Source organism: Lampetra planeri, unplaced genomic scaffold (assembly GCF_965212315.1).
Source record: "Lampetra planeri unplaced genomic scaffold, kcLamPlan1.2.h2 scaffold_264, whole genome shotgun sequence".
In the NCBI taxonomy this organism is placed as follows: Eukaryota; Metazoa; Chordata; class Hyperoartia; order Petromyzontiformes; family Petromyzontidae; genus Lampetra; species Lampetra planeri.
In genome coordinates this window covers 81,545-90,471 of record NW_027615092.1, presented here as the reverse complement: position 1 = coordinate 90,471, position 8,927 = coordinate 81,545, and the positions used below count along the sequence as shown (strand labels likewise).

The following is an 8,927-nucleotide window of genomic DNA, read 5'->3' as shown; positions in this document are numbered from 1 at the left end:
TGTGTCAGCTCCTGGCCGACTCCCACCTCGGTGGGAGAGGTCAGGAGTTTTATTGGCTTCGCATCATATTACCGACGCTTCGTCGCTAATTTTGCAACGATTGCCAAACCCCTACACGCGTTAACATCTAAAGGGGTTCGGTTCCACTGGGGTCAGGAGGAGGAAGCTGCTTTCTGCTCCCTTCGGGACGCCCTGGTAAAGGCTCCTCCCCTGATTTACCCAGATTTTTCTAGGCCGTTTTTGCTCGACACCGACGCGAGCAACACGGGTATTGGAGGTGTGCTTTCCCAGGTGGTTGACGGCGTGGAACGGGTGGTTGCGTACGGCAGTCGGGTGTTGTCTCCAGCGGAGCAAAGATATTGTGTCACCCGTAGGGAACTGTTGGCAATTGTCTATTTCATCCAACAGTATCGCCCATATCTGTACGGTCGGCATTTCACCGTCCGCACAGATCATGCGGCACTGCAGTACGCCCTGAAGGTTCAACAGCCATCGGGACAATTGTCCCGATGGTTGGAGGTCCTCCAGGATTTCGATTTCGAAACCACCTACCGTAAGGGCGTTCGCCACACCAACGCTGACGCTCTGTCACGGATGCCAACCGCCTCCGAATGCGCATGCCTCCTGGGGTCTGGGCGTTGCAAGCCGGCAGGGGACATGATGGTTCCGGTCCTGGCGGCCGCCGCCAATGACGAAACATTGGTCACCAATGATATCGCGGAACAGGGGAAAGATTCCCTGCTTGGGTTGCCCGTTAATGAATGGGGGCGCCTCCAAATGGAGGATACCTCCCTCCTCGCGTTGCGTCGTCGCGCCGGAGAGAGGGGGCGGGGGACGGGTGAGGCCGACGCTTGGGGCATGCACGCAGGGTTGCTCATGCATTGGGACAGCAAATCCCACCGTCACCGGCTGGTGGTCCCTTCGGGATTACGGGGTAAGGTGGTGTGGGCTGCGCATGAGCGCCTCCTCCACCTGGGGACCCAGAAAACTCTCTCCTTGCTCCAGCTGAATTTTTTTTGGCCAGGCATGACAAGGGATGTCACTGATCTGTTGGCAGCATGCCCTCGGTGTGCGCAGCGCAAACCACCGGCACGGGAGTCGAACCCGCCCTTGCAGTCCATCCAGGTCTCCCGAGTAAATGAACTGGTCGCACTGGACATTCTGGGGCCATTCTCCGCCACCCCCAGGGGTAACAGATATTTGCTTACTGGGGTCGAATATTTTACGCGCTGGCCTATGGCCTGGCCCCTGCCAAATCAGTCGGCAGCAGCCATCGTCGACGCCTTTGTCCAGGGTTATGTCATGGACAAAGGTGCTCCGGAGCGGTTGCTGACCGACCAGGGTAGAAATTTTTCCGGGAAACTCCTAAAACAAGTCTGTGATCTCCTAGGAACTAAAAAAATTCGAACCTCTCCTTATCACCCGCAAACGGACGGGATGGTCGAGCGTCTGCATCGCACCATCTCGTCTATGTTGTCGCAGCAAGTCTCGGACTCACAGACTGATTGGGACTTACAAATTCAAGGGGTTCTAGCGGCATACAGATTGGCTCCCCATGCTGCGACGGGATTTTCACCATTCTTTCTTATGTATGGCCGCGAACCCGACCCACCTGTTCCGGCACAGCTGCAGATCCCCGCGCCGCTGGGTAAAATTAAATTGGATGAACACGTTAAATTTAACCTTGACAAACTGACTGAGGCGCGGGATGCTGCGAGGCTAAATTCTGACAGGCGTCAAAAGGCGAACGAGCGCCTCAGGCTGGCTCGCGCGCACGTGCTGCAGTGGAAGCTGGGGGACAGGGCATGGCTGCACTGTCCCCAGGTACCGCTCGCGACCTCCTCTAAACTCGTGCGCCCGTGGCGGGGCCCCGTCGAGGTTGTCGAGGTTTTGAGGCCTCAGTGCGTTCGAATCAAATGGGGCAGGCGCCGGTGGTTTGTACACCCCTCTAGGCTAAAACCGTTTGTTGCGGTGCGAGGGCCCACTCCACACGCGCGGGGCCAAGCATGTGGGGGGTCGACCGACTCGGAGGGTCCGTCGCTGCTCTCGCCTGATGTGTTGCCGGCTGTCCCACCCACAGGTGCACCAGGAATGACGGGCTCATGCCCTACAACCCACACGGGTGATGCCGACGGTCGCGCCACTTCAATCGCGACCTCATCTCGAAAGGGACAGCCGCCACCGGATGGTCCGCCGTCCGGGGTTGCCCCGTGTGACGGGCCTGCGGCAAGGACGCGCGCTAAGATGCGCAGACTCTTATAATATACAAAAAGAAGAATTTTTTTTATTTCACGTGTCATGGTTACTGTATGCTGCGTCGGTGGTGCGCTCCTGCCACATTGTGTGTGTTGTGTTGTGTGTGTGGGCGGGGTGTGTGTGTTGTGGGTGCGTTGTGTGTCGTGGGTGTGCTGTGTGTGCTGGGGGAGTTCCTGGCTAGTTGTATATACGCGCTTTTACGGATTTCGTATTTATACGGGGGGGGGGGTGCGTCGGACATTCCCTTCGGGGGTGTGCTTGTTCTTCTCGTTGTTCTTGTTGTTGTTGTTCAATTTGCATTTTGTTGAAAAAAATGAGGCACACACGGGGTTGAGGGGTAAATGTTCCTTTATTGGAATTGTTGCAGCCGGGACGGCTGCGAGCTGTAATGGGGGGAGTGATGTAGGGTTGTTACGGGAGGGCTGTAGGTGCATGGGATCCAACGGGGAATAAACACAGTGGGCGGAGCTCCGGGAGTACACGGGGGGGGGTGCCCGCAGCGACGTCCGCATCAGGCAGCCTGGGGGGTTGTGATCCTGACGGGGGGTATAAAGGGGGAGGACAGAGAGAGCTCGTGGCTCAGTCTGGGAACGAAGGAGGAAGAAGGAAGATCTTCTAGTTAGAAGCCCTGGACTCCCCTCGACGCCGCCCTTGTAAGGGCTGCGGAGGATCGAGCCAGAGGCGTGGTTCCGTGAACCAGGGTCAGTACCCTGGGACTCCGGAGACCGTAGCCCGACTCACCAGTGTCGGGCCAGTAAGCCTCCCCTAGCCCGTTAGTGGAGGACTTGGGAGTAGGTCAGGACTAGCTAGGGTGTATCCCCAGTTATCCGGGTGAGGGGGCCGCTACCCCCTCTAGTGCTGTCCTGTACCGACAAGCTTGAATAAACATACGTGTGCCTCAACCTGGGTGTCCAGCGTACTTACCGGTACTTCACAATGTACAAGGCAATATATAGTATCGTAATTGTATAGTAAATATACAGCAGTGTGACATACAGTAGGGTTGATAGAATAGGTTACGATTTGTGAGAATACAATGGGACACTCCCACCAACACCCCCCACCATCACCCCACCACCCCCCACAACCCACTCACTCCCTACCCACCCCCCACCCACTCCATTCACCCCACTCACTCCCTACCCACACACCCTCCCACCCACCCTCCCTCCCCCACCCACCCACCACCCCCACTCACTCACTCCCCACCCCCCAACACACTCCACCCACCCCCCTCCCCCCCCTACCGACCACCGCACCACCACCACCACCACCCACCCAACTCACACCCCACCACCACCACCACCGCAACTCACAGCGGATGCCGTAGACAATGAGCGGGTCCATCTGCTTCTTGCCGTGGTGCCCGTGACCCGACAGGTTACTGGCGGCCTGCACCTCGAGATGGAGGAGGTGGTCCAGGAGGGTGAGCGCCATCTTCTCGGGCGTGCGGCAAGCGGCGGTCACGTGCAGCAGGTCCCCCGGGGCGATGGGGCAGCGCACGCGAAGATCCACGTTCCACTCGTCGCCCAGCCAAGTGCCGTTCGGGAAATCCTCTGCGGGGTTTTGTCGGTGGGTGGGTGGATGGAGGAGAGGGGTGGTGAGTGGGTGGGTGGGCGAGTAGGTGAGTGATTGAGTGAGTGAGTGGATGAGTGGGTGGGTGAGTGTCACTCAGCGGGCGAGCGAGTGACCGGCTGTGCGACCGATCCGTCGACCCAAGCGCCTCACCCTCGCTGTTGAGCGTGATGAGCGTCACGCTCGGGTGGAAGTTCCCACGGCTGACACCGCCCCCCCCGCACAACTCCCTGGCTGCCCCCCCCCCCGTGGCGGCGTCTCCTGATTGGCTGCCGGAGGGCGAGCGATGAGCGTCTACCAGCGCGGCATCGGAGCCGCTGTCACCACCTCATCCTCCTGCTCCTCGTCCTGTGCGTACACACACACGTGCACACGTCCTGGCAAAGGAAACCCGGCAAAGGTCACCGGTAAAGTTGCCTGAAGGCGCACCGGCTCCGCCTCCGCCATCGCGACCACGGCCGCCGCCACCGGCTCCGGCACCTTCACCAAGACCGGGGCCCTTGCCCGGCACAGCGCTGGCGGTGGGGGGGGGGGGGGGGGGGGGGGAGGGGCGGGGGGTGGACGCAGAAATCAGACCGAGACTGTGGGTCTCTGAGTCTGCGGCTCTCTGCCGCGTGATCGGTCGCACAGCCGGTCACTTGCTCACTCGCTGAGTGACACTCACCCACCCTCTTACAACCACTCCTCCTTCCACCCACCCCACCCACTCACCAACCCTCTCCTCCACCCACTCACCCACAAAACCCCGCAGAGGATTACCCGCATGGCACTTGGCTGGGCGACGAGTGGAACGTGGAGCTTCGCGTGCGCTGCCCCATCGCCCCGGGGGACCTGCTGCACGTGACCGCCGCTTGCTGCACGCCCGAGAAGATGGCGCTCACCCTCCTGGACCACCTCTTCCATCGCGAGGTGCAGGCCGCCAGCAACTTGTCGGGTCACGGGCACCACGGCAAGAAGCAGCTGGACCGGCTCATGGTCTACGGCATCCGCTGCGAGTTGCGGCGGTGGTGGTGGTGTGTGAGTGGGGTGGGTGGGGTGGGTGGGTGGTGGTGATGGTGCGGTGGTGGGTAGGGGGGGGGAGGGGGTGGACGGGTAGGGAGTGAGTGGGATGGGTGGAGTGGGTTGGGGGTGGGTGGGTGGTGGTGTGGTGGTGGGTAGGGAGTGAGTGGGGTGGGTTGAGTGGGTTGGGGGGGTGGTGGTGGGGTGGGTGGGTAGGGAGTGAGTGAGGTGGGTGGGTGGGGAGTGAGTGAGTGAGTGAGGCGAGTGGAGTGGGTTGGGGGGGGGGTGGTGGTGGGTGGGGTGGGTGGAGTGGGTAGGGCGAGGGTGGTGGATAGGGGGTGAGTGGAGTGGGAGTGTCCCATTGCATACTCACAAATCGTAACCTCCCTCCACCACCACCACTATGCCGACCGTGACGCAGGCCACCTGTTCTACAAGTTTGGCATCACCGAGTGCGACTGGTGCTGCATCAAACTGAATATCGATGCAAAGTGCTGCACCGCCTGGCGGCGCAAGCAGCTCGGACAGAGCCTCGCCGTCAAGGGCCGCAGGGGCACCCGCGGCGCAGACGCAGCGGGAGCGGCAGTCGTCGGGGCACACGGCGGCGACAGACGTGGGAACTTCCACCCGAGCGTGACGCTCATCAGCGAGGGTGAGGCGCTTGGGTCGAACGGCAATATCTTTTCATCGGTTGAGTAACGCTGTGTGGAAGCTACCTGGTCTGTCGCTCCGCCCGAAGCGTCAGGTCTTCTCGGCCACAGTCATTCCCTCCCTTCTCGACGCTTGTCGTCGTCAGGTTGGAATCGGACGTAAAAAAAAGGAAGCGGAAGAAGTCGCTGCCCGCCCTTCTGCAAAAACGGAAAAAAGACAAAAAACGCCGTAAGGAGCGCCCCTTACGGCGGCACAAGTGGAGACGCAGACCAGGTGGGTGTGCCTCGATGACACAAAGCCCACAACACCTCGCTGCTGATCTCGTCAAGGAGCATAAACCATCACGCGAACTCCGCTCATTCTCGCAGCGGCGGCTTTTGGCTAACCACCGAACAAAGGAGTTACTGCATCGTGCGCTTTCAAATGCGCTTCTGATGTTGAAGGTAGCAGAGGGCACTGCAGCAAAGTACATTGTGTATTTCAACAACTTGCAATGACGGGCATTGAGAAGCACAGTTGACCAACACCCACGCTCACAGACCCGCGGACTCACCACCACCACACAGAGACCCGCAGACTCGCCACCACCACCGACCCACACGCACCACCACCACCACACAAAGAAGCAAGGTTAAACCACCCCCATAACAGACACTGCGTGGGAAACACTCTATCCAGCCGAAGATGACCATGACGTACGCCACTTTTATGAGCGGTCGTCACATGTGGCTTCTGAAAAATAGCTCATAGCTCCCAGGTGGCTTTACCTGGTAAATAACAGTTTTAGTTTAGTTCAAGCAACGGGCACCTCCACCCCACTCCCCCCCCACCCCCAAAATCGCGTTCCGTTATGTTCAATGCAATTTTGGACGATTTTTGACCACCCCCTCCCCACACGGCGTCACAAAAAGTCAGACCCCCCTCAAATATGAGGTCAAAGCTCTGCCCCCCCCAAAATGAAACATGCTTCAAATCGCTTTAAACTATTGTCATTGTAGTGCGTATTCAATGTGGCCCCCTTCCCCAAAGCCACTTTGTTGGAACCGCCACGCCTTTGCCAGTAGCTTTAGCTAATCGGGATTAATTGACCGTTATGCAAAAGGTTAGGTTTTTAACGTATTGTAATTCGCAAGGCATGTTACCGTCGGAACATTAGGACACGCAGTAGCAATCGCAGGGGAATGTTTATAAGGATCGAGATAACTTGAAACATCCTCGCAGCCAAAACTTAATTGGGAGCACTAAATGGTTCCATTGGCTCCAGCCTTGCAGTCTTCTTCTGTGAGGTCTCGAAATTTTGAATTCCGTCGCTGGTCTGGACAAGAATTGTATGCCCCTGGGAGACGACGGGAGCAGCTTTCATGCGGCTGATTTCTCGGTCAAAAAATAAATAACAGTTTATGCTGGACTTTGAGTAGCTATGATTGCCCTGGAAGTCATGTTGATAGAAATATTTATGGCAAACCTTCTTGTTTGACTCGCACAGGAAAGAAACCCTCCAGCTTACGAGACAATGATTCGTGCAAATACAATTCCAGATTTAAGATTACCTGTTTAATGCCGTGAAATAATTGTTTTGTTGTTTGAAATAATTAACTTGTTCAGACCACAGACACAAGCCACCGACACGCCACAGCACCACTTGTACGTGTGGCGTCTGAATGCCAATGAGGCTCAAAACGCCGCGCACGGAACAAAGAGTGGAACGCACCGCACGCATCACGTGGATGAGACCGGAGTGATTCCGTTTGCAAAGCGAGGGGCACCATCGCAAAACCGACAGGAGACGGGACAGCCACGGGCAGAGGAGATAACGTAGTTGGTGAAGCTTTTCTAAACATTCCACTCGAATTTTTTTTTACTTCACCAGTTAAACCTATACTGTTGTTTTTGGTAAAGTCACGTATGTGGAAATAAAATATTAACAAATAAAATAAAATCAGATTAAAATAAATCACGACGTTGCGAACGCAACACAGGCGCTCATCATCAGGTGTAATTGGGGTAAAGCACATAGCAAGGGCACACACAAACCTCACCGAGCTATGTCGCTCTTTTTCAGAAGTGACCTGGCCACAAAGGAGAGCTCGTCGGAGTGCCTTATCATCGTGGACACTTACAGCAACAAATAGACTCATTGTCCTCATCAACCACACTCGGTCCACAGCTGAACGAATGCCTCCCCAAAGCCACGACCACCTCCCGCCATCTTGCGATGTAACAATTCACCCAGGTACCGGAGCACGACCTGATTTCGTCCGTAATAAAGGTTGTTTGTTTATATAGTGTAAATATAGATGTGTCGGTAAACCCACCACCACCCAACAGCCAATTAGTAAGGTTTGTCAAGTAAACAAAATGTGGCAATTAGTTACTGGTTCAGCACACCGGTGTGTTGGAGGGTAAACCCACAACATGCAAAATGGGAGCACGACAATGGGGGCAGGACAACGTGTCACACTGATGTCGTCGCTCCGTCTGCTCAGCGGAGGCATTCCAAAACGCGTTCCACTCCCTTGGATTGCCACTCGCTCATTATTCTTGACCGTTGGCCAGCATCCCGTCGAGTCGTGCCACATCCTGCCCAAGCCCACCTTGGACTTTCTTCAGTTAGAAGTGATCGCGTTCACCTCTCCGTCCCCAGGATATAAAGATTCTGACTGCTGCTCGTCTTGAACTTTTGTCCGCCCTCGAGGACTTCCTTCCCAACCTCACTTCACTCTCCCCCTAATCCTGCTACCCCGTGCCTGCTGCCCTTCAAACACAGATCCTGAAGCAGTAGATTCGTGCTGGATACAGTCACACTTGCAAATGTGATTTGTAACGTTGACCATTACCTGCTCGTCGATTGTTCAATGTCAATGTGCCATTGTATTGAGGGGCTACTGCTGTGTGGCGCTGTCTTGGTGTGGTCTGTAACTGCGTTGTGCTTTCTGCTGCCTAATGTTGACAAGTCAGACTTCGATAACTCATTAATAAATACATTAATTATATTGTACCACTTGCTTACCCTGTTTCTCTATGTCGCACTCCTGTCGTGTTTGTGTTTTGTTTGTTGTTGTAACTTGCCGACACGCCCCCACTGGGCATCAAGGAAAAAGAGCTTCATAGCTTATCAGATTCCTTCCCCAGTTATAAATAAATATTCTGACTCTTGTGGAATTGACTCGACTCCCGGTCCCATCCTGTGCCACAAACACAAAGCTTCAGAGCGCTCAATACGGCGTTTGAGGTTTGTGCTTCCATCCCATAGTAGGGAAATGCAGCCGTTACCATCATTCACGCCACGTCCGTGCTCAATTATCGTTTCTAACTGAGGTTTAACTTGGACTCTAAGCAAATTAACATAATTCAAACGTTACTTATCCGTTTGTACGAATCACGTTTACGAAAATGTAAAACGACCATAAGAGACTCTTCCACAATACAGGTCGTTGTCAGGGGTT

General features: G+C 55.9%; 1 long non-coding RNA gene across 1 annotated transcript; it reads left to right on the top strand.

Moving 5' to 3' along the window:
* Window positions 1–5,667: 5,667 nt before the first annotated feature.
* LOC144740669 (uncharacterized) lies at window positions 5,668–8,479 on the top strand. Its single transcript, XR_013589714.1, has 2 exons — window positions 5,668–5,754; window positions 7,544–8,479. It is a non-coding gene; the product is annotated as an uncharacterized LOC144740669 (long non-coding RNA).
* The last annotated feature ends 448 nt before the right edge of the window (window positions 8,480–8,927 follow it).